General features: G+C 32.7%; 2 pseudogenes; one reads left to right on the forward strand and one right to left on the reverse strand.

Moving 5' to 3' along the window:
- The first annotated feature begins 252 nt into the window (after positions 1-252).
- LOC141250081 (uncharacterized) lies at positions 253-2259 on the forward strand (annotated as a pseudogene).
- A 791-nt stretch (positions 2260-3050) lies between these two features.
- Positions 3051-4758, reverse strand: LOC141250079 (uncharacterized; annotated as a pseudogene).
- Between the last annotated feature and the right edge of the window lie 11055 nt (positions 4759-15813).

Raw genomic sequence — 15813 nt, forward strand, 5'->3', positions numbered from 1 at the left:
AGTAAGTATCATAAACATAAAATTTAAATTTAATGATAATTTTGAATTATTAAAAAAATTATACACTATTTTATATTATTTTTTTAACTGACTTATAATATTTGAAATACCACTATTATAAATGGTCTTAAATTCTTATAGAAAACGATAAAGTGTAAAGGTGAACAAATCCTGGTTATAAAATTGCAATAGTCCAATTTGATTTTAGTGTACGTGAACATAGAATCATTTTATATGTGTTTTGTCTGTCAGGTTATGCGCGGTGGCTCGGAGAATCAAGTGTCAGTAGCCGTTGCTAAATTGAAGGGTGAGTAATATAGGCCTGCAACTAAAGCCTTCTATTTTACACCAAAAGCCAAAAGCTACGCTAAAAATATTCAAGACCTTAACTTATATACAATCACCTACTTGCTTACACATCAAGCTACACAACTTATTTCATCATAAATATGTTATTCTAATAAAATTAATCTTAAATGAAAATATATGTATTTGACAGAAACTGACAAACCGTATTTAAAACAAGATCGTAGGTTACATAAACAAAATTATCTCAATAGTTTAAAAACTATATTTCAGCTAGTGAGTCTGGTTCCAATTTATTCCTTCAGCTGCTATTAGATACTGAATAAGTTTTAGTACAGGAAACGTAGAATATTAGGTTAAGCTAAACCCAATACAGCCTTCAGTAAATGAGCATTGCCTTTGTCTAGTTGTACAAGGAACTTTCCTGGAAGCTCCAACAAACCGACAAATTAGTTAATGTATTAAGCTTAATTTTCCTATGGTAATTAATTAAGAATTATAAATCAGAACAGAGTATTATGCAGTAAGTAATGAGTGAATGACGGTCCGTTATTGACGGACTTATATTCTCTTGACCATAACAAAAAGGCCCATTGTGAATTCACCAAGCCCAAATCGAGGCGCCAATAAAATCTCCCTTTCTGAAATTTCAGAGCTCACACTAGTTAGTTAGTTGTCCAATTTTCTGATTCAGTCAGTCGCCATTGTTGTTGAGTTAGTACAACCGCTCACAGTCTTTTGCATGAATGCTAGAAATGGCTTCCGCTTGTGTCAATAGCATCAGCGTTTTGCCGGAAAACTTTATCGACTATTCGTCGTCGGATTTACCGGCGTATGGATGGCTGAGCACTGGAATGTCATTTAGCACGGAAGAGTCGAAGCGACTCGCCGGAGAGAAGTCGGAGGTCTCAGATCCGGCGGAGGAACAAGGAGATTTCGAGTTCCGTCTTGATGATCCGGTGAAGATACTTCCAGCCGACGAGCTTTTCTCCGACGGGAAGCTTGTCCCGTTACAACTTCCTGCTGACGCGGATATCATGACGGAAGAGGTGCCGGAGGAGAGGACAAACGAGTTATTTAGCATCGCCGACGATGAACCCTGCGTATACTCTTCTCCGAAGGCTCCGAGATGTTCGAGCCGTTGGAGAGAGTTTCTCGGTTTGCGGAAGAACAAGCAAGAGACTAGCTCCAAGTCGACTTCATCCTCAAATGCCACAACCACGTCGTCTTCTATTTCTTCGTCGAAAAACACTGGTAATTCAATACGGCAATTTCTCCACAGAACATCCAAATCCATGTCGGCGTTTTCAGCATCCGACGCCTCACTTCGCCTTCCTCTGTTGAAGGAGTCCGATTGTGAATCTATTTCAATCGCTTCCTCTCGCTTCTCCCTCTCTTCTTCCTCCTCCGGCCACGATCACGACGACTTCCCCCGATTCTCCCTCGATTGCGACAACAGACCAAGCCGGTCTCATCTCTCCACGAACCAGAGCCTGAATCAACCTAGAGTGAGAATGATTAAACCGAGGATGGTTCCGATTTCCACGGCGGAAGATCCAAAGCCTTAATCGACCATCCTTCGGCTCCCTTAACGGCCAATCGCGCAATGCCTCGAACTCAGCAGGATCCAGCAGCAACTACGAGGCGACTCTCAATGGATAGCCCGAGGATGATTTCATCAGGCAAGATTGTATTTGAAAATCTGGAGAGAAGCAGCAGCAGCCTAGCTGCATTAACGGCGGCCCAAGATACAGGAACAAACCAGTTGAGAGATCCTACTCCGCCAACGTACGGATCACACCTGTTCTCAACGTTCCGATTTGCTCATTGCGTGGCTCATCGAAAATCCGGTGTCCTTGGGTTCGGGCAGCTGTTCTCATCTCAATCAAAGAAGAAAGAAGGCAATGGTGGAAGCAGCAACTCCAATTACCACCAGATCCACCAACATTATAGCAGCAGGGTTAGGAAGGCGAGTAGTTAGCTAGAAAACAAAAGGTAATTACTGAAATTCTTGCATTAATGCCACTGCGTAATCAAATTGGTTTTGTTATTCCTGTGTTTAGGAAGTGCTTGTAGATAAGCATGGGAGTGGTAAAGTTTTTCTCCCTTGTTAGAGTTGCTAATTTGGGTATTTTTTTCTACTTGTAATTTCAAGTATTGATTGGGTAGCAGCAGTTTCTAAATTTGGTTTCAATAATTGTACCAGATTGCATTCAATAGTTTCCATCAAAGTAACAACAAGAAAAGTCTGTGTACAGTTGTTTCTTTTGGCATGCATAGAAGAAACAAAAATCTAGCATCCATAGTTGCAACTTAACTAAGCTAAGAAAATATAAAACTTTCTCACCTTGAATTTTGAATCTAAGTTAGGTAGAACACAATGGAAGAGTACTTGAATCTATGTTATGTTACTGTCAAACACTGGTAATCTAGTACAGAGACTTTGAAGATCCAAATTTACTCCACTTACATAGAAAGTGTAAGTACTCTTCCATTGTGTTCTACCTAACTTGACAGTAGCTTTTCAAAGCATACATATAAATCCATGAGCTATCATGCTCCCTGAATTGGTCCCCTTGCAATTCACTTCACAACGTGATTGCCCGAAAGGTAATGGCACAGTAACTACCTTGTACAAATAAGATTTATAGCTAGAATCATAACCTAGAGATGATGTAGAGACTTTGGAATTACTGTACATAAGTTCAAATCAATGTCAATGCTATAAAAAAAAGATCCATCCTTTACATGGGTAGAACATCCAACATAAGATCATACTGCATCACAAGCCTTTCGACAGTCTTCTGTGTAACAAGTTTCCTCTGTCGCAACTCCACAGCACTTGCTCAGCCAAATTAGCCTCATCTTGTAACGCAAGCCCTTCAACGATAATGGTGTAAGTTAACTCATTAGGCTTACAACCTTTCTCCACCATCATCTCAAAGACACTCATAGACAAATCTGTTCTCCTCAACTTACACAGCCCAAGTATAAGAGAGTTACAGTTATCAGTATCAGGCTTACACTCATACTCATCCATTATCCTGAAAATCTCCATTGCTGCATACACCATTCCTTCCAAACACAAACCTCTCAACAAAGAAGAGTAAGTATAAGAATCGGGTATAAACCCGTGTTTAGCCATCTCAATCAGAAGAAGAAACCCAGAGTAAGTATTACCCTTCTTGCACAAGCTTGAAATAACATACTTATAAAAATCATGACTGCAAGACTTCTGCTTATTACCCAATCCTTGAATAATGGAGAAAGCCTCTTCAACTTGATCATTCTCACAGAGAACAGAAATGGCATTATAAGTACCTTCATTAGGCGTGCATTGTCTATGAATCATTTGATTAAGGCACTTAATTATTCTTTCCACATCCCCCTCTCTACACATCTGAGTAACAATGGGATTATAAGTAGCTGCAGTTGGCTTAAACCCCACTCTCTGCATTTCATCAAGAACATCCAAAGCTGATCGATTTCTCCATGATCAGCAAGTGAGCTCACGAGAATATTGTAAGTGACAACCGTTGGAGATCTATCTTCACCCTCCATCTCAGCTAAAAGCTCATAGGCCTCCTTCCAACGACCTCTATTACACAAGCTTCTTAAGAGAATATTGTGAGTGACAACATTCGGCTCAAATCCATTGTAAGGCAAATCCCTAAAGAACCTAATCGCCTCCTCTAATCTTCCTTCTCTGCAAAACCCAGTTAAGAGTACATTGTAAATGACCAGATTAGGAGTTCCACCTGACAGTATAATGTCATCTAATAGCTTCATTGCCTCATCAACTCCTCTCTCTTTACAAGCAGCTTCTAGAAGATATGAATAAGTGAACACATTTGGTTTGAGCCCTTTCTTTGTCAGCCTATCCAAGAACTGCAGACTTTTATCCAGATTTCCAAGCATACAGAGGCCTTTAACAAGTGAATTGTAGGTTAGATTGTTGGTTGGATAGCCATACTCCTCCATTTTCTCTACTAATTGCATCGCGTACCCGAAATTGCCTCTCTTACACAAATGATTCACTAAGTAAGTATATGAGCTGGCGTCCAGATCGACACCTGAGCTGGCCATCATCTCCATAACCCGGATAGCTTTTCGGACCTTATTCAGCTTGCAGAGATCGTATAGAAGCTGTGTAGATTGGACCTTATCTGGCTTGTGACCTTTCCTGACCATATACTCCAAGTACAAAAAGGCATCGTTTGCTCTTATATCTTTACTTCTTGGGTCGCCCTTCCCGGATCTCCAATTGGGTAGGGTAACTATGTTGTCCTTAGGAGAGAAGGTGATTTGATTAGAAGCTAAAACTCTAGTGAATCCATTGTTGAGTGTTAGATTGTGGAGATTGGGGAGCTTGGAGAAGAACCCGCATGGTTTTTTGGAGGATTCTGGACAGGGGCTTCTAAAGGGAAGGATAGTATGTGATACAGTTGCCATTAGTGAGTGTATACTAGAAAACCAGAGGTGAGATCATTGAGCACCTGTAGACGAGATTGAAAGAGGGAAGAAGGTAAATCGAATTCGAAAACAGAGAAGGTGATCAGGCCAAAATTTACATAGACTTGTAGATTGTTAAGAAGAGCTGGGTTGTTCTTACCAGGGAAGTGGTAAAGACAACAGATGAGTTTTGCTCTTCTGTGACGAACAAGTTTCTCGTTTGGTCTACAATGGCGTTGCTGTTTTCTCGTCCATCCATTGTGATTGCGTCTCTCTTCATTATCCAGTCCTGGAAGTGAGAAGACCACGCGCTTTTGTTGGCGCGTGTGGACTGGAACTGCACTACATTACGTCATTTATTCTAGGCGATGGTTTTTTTATTATTATTAAAGTTCAACAAAGAGAACCTTCATAACGTTTATAAAATATAAAGAAAATTCGCAGCCTTTCTCGCAGAGTACTGATAAAAGTTAGGTATATTATAAATATTATAAAATATAATAGGTAATCTATATCTATGTCTTTCACTTCCTTCCTTGGTGCTATCATATTTGCAGTCTTGTTATTTTCTCTAGACAGTGAAATATCTTTACTTTGCACATCTTCAATAATATTTTTGATGCTCCACGATACCTGTCATATTTTACGAATTTCATTGATTACAGTTAAATTATCTCCTTCTAAAATTGTATTTTGTAAGTTCAAGTTCTTAGCTAGCTTAATGCGCTCAATAGCTTCAATAGCCTCACCTTAAATAGCAGAAGAAGCATTTATTATGTTATGAGTAATTTTAATAATTTCACATTTCTTGTTACGGATGACAACTCCGATGTAAGAATCGCCATTAGGGTAACAGGAAGTATCAAAATTGATTTTAAACCATCCTTCCGGTGGTTTTTCCAATTGACTATATTTTTCCTCTTCTCACGACTTTGATTTGAATTATTACTATCATTGTGTTGATTATTGTTACTAATTTGTTTTCTATAATTAAAGTTTTTGGTAGCTGTCATGAATTGAACAAGATGAAGGCAGTGTCAATTGCCTTGGGTTTAGGAATATTAGGTCTACCGAATATTTGCTTATTCCTATCTTTCCATAATTCAAACTATACGAAATAAATTACATCTATATTTTTATTGTTACTGATAAAGTAATTGAAGTCATTAATAAAATTGTTAGTGTACATGTAATTAATCTTCTTGCATGTTCTCTATTATAGGATTTTAATCATGTTAATAGTGATTGGGCATTGAAAGAAGAAATGAGAAGTTGTTCCGAGAGGTCCATTATATGGAGTGTAGTGATTTGGAACTCAATTAAAATGTCTATTTAATCTTTCCGTAGTTGGAAAGGCAATCAGAGAGTACTTTCTAGAGAAAAATTTTAATCTTTGGTGAAATGTTTAGGCTCCACATTTTGTTAAAAATTGAGGAATTTGGATTGATATTGTAAGTTTTAGTTAATTCAACTGCACTTTTAGTACTGAAGTCTCTTGAGCTAGATAAACTCTAGATTAGTTTGTCTTCAATATCAGATGTGGAATAAAAAAATGAATGATTTGATTAACAATATTAACTGGAAGAGAAATAGCTAATTTAATCAGATCCCATATTTTATTGATTGTTATAAATTCTGAGACTTTCATGTTGTTATCATGGATTAGAGGATTGAAAAAAACTTTAATATCAATATTATGAATCCAATTATCATTCCAGAAATTGATTTTTTTGTCATTTCATAGTACCCAAAAGAGACTAATTTTAAATTTATCTCGTAGATGTAATAAACGGCCAAATTGCCATAAATGCTTTGATTTTTTGTTATAAGTTAGAATGTTTTTATTTTTGATATATTTTTCTTTAATAATTTTAACCCACATGTTATTACTATTATCATTTACAATTTTCCACAATAATTTTATTTGTAACGCAATATTTATATTTTCAGTTTTTTGAAGCCTCATTCCACCATTCATTTTAGGTTGATATATATTGTTCCAAGAAATAAGGGATCTAGAGTTATGAGTAAATTTATTCCAAATTTTTGTTTTTGTTAGTATCATCAATTTGATTATAAATGTCTATCGGCAAGTAAAAGCTTTGCATTAAGTAATTTGTTTGAGAAAGAAGATTAGGGCTCCGTTCGGCAAACTAGCTGAATAAAAAAAATTCATCTAGCTGAAATAAAGTAGATGAAAAGTAGCTGAAAAGTGATGGTAGATGAAATTAAATAAGCTAGATGAATTTTTGAGTTAGAAATAGTGTTCGGTAAAAGGGGTAGATGAATTGTATAAGCTATGGGAATTTTATGCACACAAGCTAGCTTAAAACCCACAATCCCCACCCCCTAGCTTGGCAGCTTATGGGAATTTTCAGCTGGATTTGCCCAAGCTAGCTTAAATGTGGAGGGGCTTGTTTTTGGAGCCAAAAAAGGCGTTCGGGAAGGGAAGGGTGAACAAGCTAGGCATTAAGCTAGCTTTTACCCCCATTAAGCTACTTGCCAAACAACCCCTAGATTGTATAAAAATGGTCCGACCTGCTTAGGAGAGTGTATTGGCTTTTCAATTAAAAGTTGATTTTTTTAATTTATTAATTGCATAATCAAAACATTCATTTTTAACTTTACCTGCTATAATCGGAATTCCCAAGTATTTTTCCATCGTTGTTGTAATACGTATTTGTAATTCAGCAGCAATATTGCTTTTAACATTAGTCTGAATGTTTTTCGAGAATTGAATCGAACTTTTTTCGTAATTAATTTTTAATCCACATATATTTGATAAATGGTCTAATGTATTCTTTATATACCTAGCATTTGTAACGTTTGCGTTTGCAAAAATTACAGTTCGTCTGCAAAAACTAAGAAATGGAATACAAGTATCCTGATTGCATATTTTAATACCTACCTTATGACTTCGTTTTTGGGATTCATTAGTTAACAATCTTGCCAATATTCCATAGTTATGATAAAAATAAATGGACGATCGGATCGCCCTGTCGAATTCCACATTTAGGCTTAAAACTAGGTCTTGGTTCGTTGTTCATCAAGACAAAAAAGGAGGAGGAAGTTATGCATTTCATAATTAAGGCAGTCCATTTCGCTGAAAAATCAAAAGATAACATCATTTGTTTAATAAATGGCCATTGTATTTTATCATAAGCCTTTTCCATATCAATTTTTTATCGCCATCCAACCCCTAGATCCTTTATTTTTCTTATGAAAATAATCAAATATTTCATGTGCAATTAAGATATTATCTTGAATAAGTCGTTCCTGGACAAACGCGCCCTGTAGAGGATTAATAAGTTTTGGCAATAAATTTCGTAATCTATTTGCTAATAATTTAGTAATAAATTTTATAAACAGTATTACATAGGCTGATAGGATGATAGTGATTAATGGTTTGAGGATTATTAATTTTAGGAATTAGTGAAATAAATGAATATGTAGATTCATTTAGTAGATTTCCACTATGAAAAACCGCTTGAACCAACTTAGTGATTGAATTTCCTACAATAGGCCAAAAAGCCTGATAAAATTCAGCTGGAAATCCATAGGGTCCACAAGTTTTGTTTTTTGGTAAATGGTAAACGATATTTTTGACTTCAACTTCAGACGGATTCTTAACTAGTGTAGAGTTGTCGATATTCGAAATAATTTGAGGGGTGATTTCAAAATCGTGTAGATTTAAAGGATTGATATGTTGTGGATTAAAGCGAACTTGAAGATCTTTAGTGATTGCTTCTTGAATTTGATGTTGCTCCGAGTATTGAATTCCATCTATAGAAGTAAAACTTTTAATTTTTTGTTTAAACATTCTTTGTTTTGCACTATTTTGATAATATTTTATATTTTTGTCCATATGACAATTATACTGAACTTTGGCTCGCTGGACCCAATATTTATGTTGGAAAGATAGTAGAGCATTATATTGATTTGTAATGTTTTGTAGTTTATTAATCAAATAATTATCTTGAGAATTATTTAAACTATCTTGTTGAATATTGGTTAAGTTTTGGTGGTTTGAAAAAGTTTGTTATGGTTAATATCATTAAAATGTTTACGCCATGTTTTTGAAAGATTTTTTAGATATCTTTGTTTCATATAGAGGTTGAACATAAAAATCCTTCTTGATTAAAAGACCATGTTTTTTAACAATATTAATGTAATATGGATGATCAATCTAGACATTCTCAAATAGAAACGGATAGTTATTGCGTTGATGTTTATTTTCTAATTTAAGAACAATACAACAATGGTCAGATGTAGTAAAAGGAAGGTGAGTTATTTCAATGGATTTAAACCAATTATTGAAAATCAGTTGAACCATACACCTGTCTAGTTTTTCTAAAATAGTGTTTGAAAGATTGAGTGATTTTCTCCATGTAAATGGGAAACCTTTATCAGGAACAATAATAAGTCCAAATTGATTCGCAAGGTTTTGAATTTATAGAATCTTTGAGCATTGAGAATGTTACCACCCCATTTATTCGACGAGGATGGAATTTCGTTGAAATCGCCCATAATTAAAAAAGGAAGATTCAGTTTTTAGCTTTGTGGTATAGTTTATTCTAGTACTCTTGTTTATTAATATTATCAGCGGGAGCATAAATAGAGAAAAGGAGGAACTCAATATTATTATTTAGAAATTTAAGAATAATTAAATTGTTTGTGTTGTAAAGAATTGATAATGAATTTACGTATAGGGAATTAGATAGTAGAATCTTTAAACCTCCTTTTGATTGATCTGCCAAACTAATATAGATATGTTTACATCCAAATTTATGCAAGAAATTATTGTTTGAAAATATTATTGGATTTAGTTTCTGTTAAACATAATATATCTAGTGAGTTTGATCTTTTTAAGAAAGATATTTATGTACAGAAATCAGTTCTTCTCGTTCTCCAACAATTGCAATATGCGATATTCATAAATTAACAGTGTTGAAATTTTTATCCAAAAGGTGTCGCATGACACAACATGAATGATACCCGAAGGTATCAAATTTACAGCCGATTAAACAATATGAAGGATACTTGGCGGTATCAATTATAATATGTAATGGATTTGTGAGTGATTTATGATAGATTATGGTATAGTTGATATCATACAAGATATAAAATTTATAAAGAACATCATTAAAATTTAAGTATATATAAGTCCATGCTTCAGGGGCATACACGTCTAATGATGAATGGAAATGAAAATAGGAGATACGTATGCATCACTATCATAATAAATTTGCACCGTTTGAATACCGCATCAATACATGAAGATGACACCAAAAAGCTTATGATAGTGAACCATTTCGGCATGAGCAATAGTATTACCTCTGAATTGAATCCATGGACTGCTATAATGCTAGAAAGGTAAGGTCCAATTAAAAAAAGAAGAAATATGACATAGTAGACTTCAGCACATACCAGTTGGAGAGATTCACATAGGAAACAAGACAAATCAAAAAGTGAATTATAGATGCAAATATGGGGAAAGAGACATTTCTGCTAAGAAGGAAGAACGTGTGGCTTTTATTCTCTACATTAAAGATATGTTTCAAAGCAACATTACTGATTTTTGAATTAATATTAAAACCATCTATGCATTCTCCCAATCTGATTATCCTCTCATTGATTTTTGAGTAAAATGGAGAATCATTTTTAAGTAAGTTGATAGATCTTCCTGATTAGACAGAACAGACTAAAGCCCATATAGATAGCTCTGATCAATCTCCTATCTTGATGAACATGAGGCTGAAAACCCCCAATTGAAACATAATTTATAGATCTATTTATAGTAATCTTGAAATACAACTTGTAATAGTGAGAATATGAACTGATTTGGAATTCATGCACAATATACCTAATTATAGTGTCTATACTTAAGGTAGAACACCAATTTAGATACTTGTTAAAGTACTTCAGAAGATATATGTTGTATATGAATTCAAGCAAGTTATAAACTAGCCAAACAAAGGGTTCCCCAAATAACTTAGAACGCCAACTAATTGAACTGAATTAAAAGTGAAGGATTGAGGAACATATCTGCAAATCAAAGTAGAAATTGACTGAGTTACTCCATTCGTTGCTTTAGACATCATCACTACGATGGAAACTGAGATGCATGTCACATTATGCCTCCATATTAAAGAGAAACCTAGCGCTGGATTAAACCGAGAAAAACCAACCCTGCCATTCCTAGATGACAGAGAGTTATCAGCTTGCATGTTGAAAGATATAATCAACCTGATACACCGAGTACCTCTAAGTCCAAAAGGAAAGAAAAAATTAGTATCAATGTGAGAGGGATATGATTGGGCTAGATTATTTAACCTATGATTTGCAGACATACGTAATATGCAAAGCATAATAATTCGATGATTTAGGGACCATAACATCCAATTGAGAACCGTCCTATTGTTTGTAAAATTGAACAACATCGAAGAGAGAAAATTGAACATGCAAAGTTGAATTGAGAATTAGTGAGGTTAGGTTGAAGATTTCAGGAAATAGGTAGAGGATTTGGCAAATTAGGCATCAATGGAGTCAAATTAAACTATTCAGGAAGAAAAGCCCCAATTTTCTTAGATGCATAAACCCTAAAATTGACATTGGCCATTGTTTTTTTTGTGTTTTTTTGTGTTTCCTTTATTTTATTGTGTAGTTTTTTTTATGTTTTTTCTTACCTTTTCTTTTTCATGCTCTAGTGATTTTATTGTATTTTTTTTTCTATAAAGAATAATAATACATTAAAATACTATATGAATATTATTATGTTGGTTTTATTGTAGTTACATTTTGAATTTTTTAACAACCCTATATAATTGACCTAATTAAATATTTTTTATACAGAATATTAATATAATTTAAAATAATCTATTAATATTTTTAATCTAGTTTTATTCTATCTATATTTTGAATAGTCCACCAACCTTATCTAATTTAGGCCATGAAAATGATAATCATTTACTTTTTCTATATATAAGAGTATTTATATTAGTGACCTAATAATTGTCTTTTTTTTATATTCTTAGTGGTGTAATTATTCTTGTTGTGTAAATTGATTTGAGACAAAGGTCACTTATTTTGGTATTTTATAATTTTTATGTCGTTGTACTTCATGATATTAGATATCGTAATATATTTGTCTACTAATTCTCATTGTTTTCCTTGAATAAATTTACGAACATTTCAGCAACCCTATTTAATTTAGGCCAATAAAATAATAATCATTTACTTTTTTTATATGTATAATTGTGTTTATATTAGTCAATCAACATAATAATTTTTTTTCCATATTGTTAGTGATGTAGTTAATCTTGTTGTGTAATTTGATTTGAAACAAATGTCACTTATTTCGATCGTCTTTTTTATTTTGATGTCTTTGTAGTTCATGATATTAGATACCGTTATATATTTGTCTACTCACCTAATTCTTTTCCTCGAATAAAACTTAGGAATCCTTTTATTTGAATCTACAATATTACGTTTATACAATGTTGGTTGATAAGAAAAAACATATAAAAAAACTACACAATAAAATAAAGGAAACAAACAATAATATGAAAAAATGGAAGATCCTAGTAAAAAGGTAAAGGGATTTGTATTTTGTTGTCCCGTATTCCCTAGTGCAGCATGAGCATGACCAAGGTAGAAGAATTGAGTCAGTGCCTTGTCCATTGATAGTTATGGAGCTCAAGTGCGGTTCATTGTTTTACACTTGTTCCTTGTTGTTGCGTTGTAGAAGAAGGAATTGAGGTGAGTATGATCTTGAGTGGTGTGTTTGTAGGGATATATATACACATACGTGGTTTAATATTGTGGAAGTTGAATAGAATCTGAAACCTCATGGTTGATATTTTTAATGGTGATTTCCCGAAAGTCATAGTTGAGATCTTTAATGGTTATTTAGGGCATATGGCCTTTAAGTTGATTGATTATCTCAATTGTTTGATTTCTGTAATTTGTTTTTTTCAATCATTTTTTTATACTTTAATTGTGATCTATGGTGTAGGACGTTTTAAGTTGACTGTGAATTGGAATGGTTTGGATACAATGAAATGCATTAAGGAGAATTGAGTTCTTCAATGGGGGAGGAAGGGAACAATAAAATTTAAAATCTTAAATAACATTTAACGACAAATGTAAATTCATATTTAATGATTTGAAATCCTCCTAATTTTTGTATAGAAAAGCTTTTATTTCTCATGAATGCATAAATATATTGTAATTAGCAGCGAAACGAAGAAAAAAAAACAAAGAACAATCATACTTACTATATGTAAATGAAATAAAAATCACACCAACACTTTTTCTTTGGTGCATAATAACAAATCCATTTCGGTGAAGAATGCTCATCCTTGACCTTTACAATTAATAAAATAGCAATAATAGATGCATTACACAAATCAGAATCAATTATAAATTTGGAATCCATATCAGTCACTAATTTGTAATCTCTAATTCTCCATCATATTATCTAGACCCAACAAACACAAAATAATCAGTCTTGGAATGAAGATAAGTTTCGGGATTTACCTTGACAATACCAACACCGACTTAATGGTAGTAGAAATTGTAGAACAAGCGGTTATACATGAGGGAGTGAATCAACCACCCTGAATCGAAAGAAGGTAGAGTGAGAGGACGGGAGCGGAAGAAAGCATACATAAAGGTAGCAATATATAAATGAATTGAAGTTGTAGAATCCGACAACAGTTACTAATGAAAAAACGTGTCAATCATTACTCCATAACCGAGAAGACAAAGGGAGATGGAGAGTTATGTGAAAGTAACTATGGCTATTCTAAACGGACAAACATGAATGCAATTAAAAGTCATAGTGGGAATGCAAACAAGAAAGAAAAATGAAGGGCTCATGTTAAATCCGGCTGGTCCAAAATAATAGGGCTTAATACATACATTTATTTGTTTAACGGGCTAGTATGATGGTTGCTTGGACCAACAAAAATAAAATATGGATTTGTGTGTTGGATTCTCTAAAGCCAAAACAAGAAATGTCTACGTGTGTAATAAATATCAATCAACTACACATTTATGATTTTTGCCCAATGCTAACTTTACAATATACTAGACTATTAGTGCCCGTGCGAATTTTTTAGGTTGCATTTGTATGAAAAGAGTATGATATATATATATATATATTCTAATGTGTTTTTCCTTATTTGTCTACTAATATTTAAATGAACCACGTAGATGAAATATAATGTATAAAGTGATTAAAAATGTTCTAGTAGGACAATACTTCATTTTATTAGACTACTTATTAATTATATATTTTTTCGTAATTTTAGTGTTACGAGTCAGATTCTCACAAAAAATATCCTGTAGTCATTACTATATAAAAATTCTCTAAATTATTGAACATTCAATCCAACTTTTATAAAATACATAGGCTAGAAAAAGGGAAGAAACAAATCGTGAAAGGATAAGACAAATGAAAGAAAGATCGTTAGGAACTGAAAATCCCACATAATCCAATTCGGAAAATTTAATGGTCATGATAAAACGTAAGAAAGAAATGTTTTAAACTGAAAAATTGATTATTGGACTACTATTGTTTTAAATTCAATAATAAGGGAAACTTAAAAATCCATTTCTATGAGGGGTCTTGTGATCTCCTTTTATACACCTCAAAGAGAAGGAAACTTTATTAAGATTCCGACATGGAAGACTAAAATATCTCAAACTATAAAATGTCTTTTATACACATCCAATGGTCGATAATTTTCATTGAGTTTCGATGTGGGAGAACATTTGCACATGTATTATTATAGATAATATTAACTTTTGGGGTTAAAGTGGATAGTTGTAATTATAATAGACTACTTCTTAATTATATATAAATATTCTCTATTATTATTATCATTATCATTATTATTATATTACTATAATTATAATAATCATGATGATTATAGACATCTGTGCACAGACGTTACAGAGTCGTAATCGACGCCATAGTTATTGATGTGGCAAGCGTTACACAAGCGACGACGTTATCCATTCAATGCAGTCGCCGATGTCCATTAATGGGCGAAGAAAATGCGCCAGGTTTCCATTGATGTGAAAAGTGTGAATGCAAAGTGTAACGGTTGGAGAAGAAACGTTAAGTCAAAGCGGCTAGGTTAGAGTCGACCGGTTTAATGCTTTCATTAACGAATTGTGGTTTTTATTTGTTTTGTTGTAGGAGTTATATAGTAATGTTTTTTAATTCTTCATTTATTTATTGTTGTAGAACGTTTTCGGGATTCTTTAATTGTGGTTTATTTATTTTATTCTAAGAGTTATTATTATTATAGTAACGTCTTTTAATATAGTAGAACAGTTTTTGGTATTCTTTAATTGTGCTTTTTATTTGTTTTATTCTTGGAGTTATTACAGTAACGTTTTTAAAATCTTCATTAATTTATTGTAGTAGAACATTAACGTTTTTTAATTTATCGTAGTAGAATGTTTTTTGTATTTTTAATTGTGGTTTTTATTTATTTTATTCTTGGAGTTATTATAGTAACTTTTTTACATTCTTCAACGTTAATGTTTTATTATTATTATAGTACAACGTTTTTTTGTATTCTTTAATTGTGCTTTTTATTTGTTATACTTAGAGTTATTATAATAATGTTTTTAAATTCTTCATTTATTTATTGCAGAAAAATGTTTATGTTTTTTTAATTTATTGTAGTAGAACGTTTTTTATATTTTTATTTCTAGTTTTTATTTGTTTTATTCTTGGAGTTATTACAGTAACGTTTTTAAGTTCTTCAACGTTAATATTTTTTTAATTTATTATAGTAGAGTGTGTTTTGGTATTCTGTAATTGTGATTTTCATTTTATTTTTCTTGGAATTATTATAATAACATTCTTAAATTATTCATTTATTTATTATAATAGAAAGTTTTTTTGTATTCTTGCAATTCATTATCTAGTTTTTTGTTACAAAAATGCACTAAAAAGCAAAATTAATAATTATTGAAACGTTTTTAATTCTTCATTTATTTACTATCTATTTATAACTAAAAATATCTCTTACATAA

Source organism: Phyllobates terribilis, unplaced genomic scaffold (assembly GCF_046119375.1).
Source record: "Phyllobates terribilis strain yellow unplaced genomic scaffold, ASM4611937v1 Scaffold_5344__1_contigs__length_52412, whole genome shotgun sequence".
Classification (NCBI taxonomy): Eukaryota; Metazoa; Chordata; class Amphibia; order Anura; family Dendrobatidae; genus Phyllobates; species Phyllobates terribilis.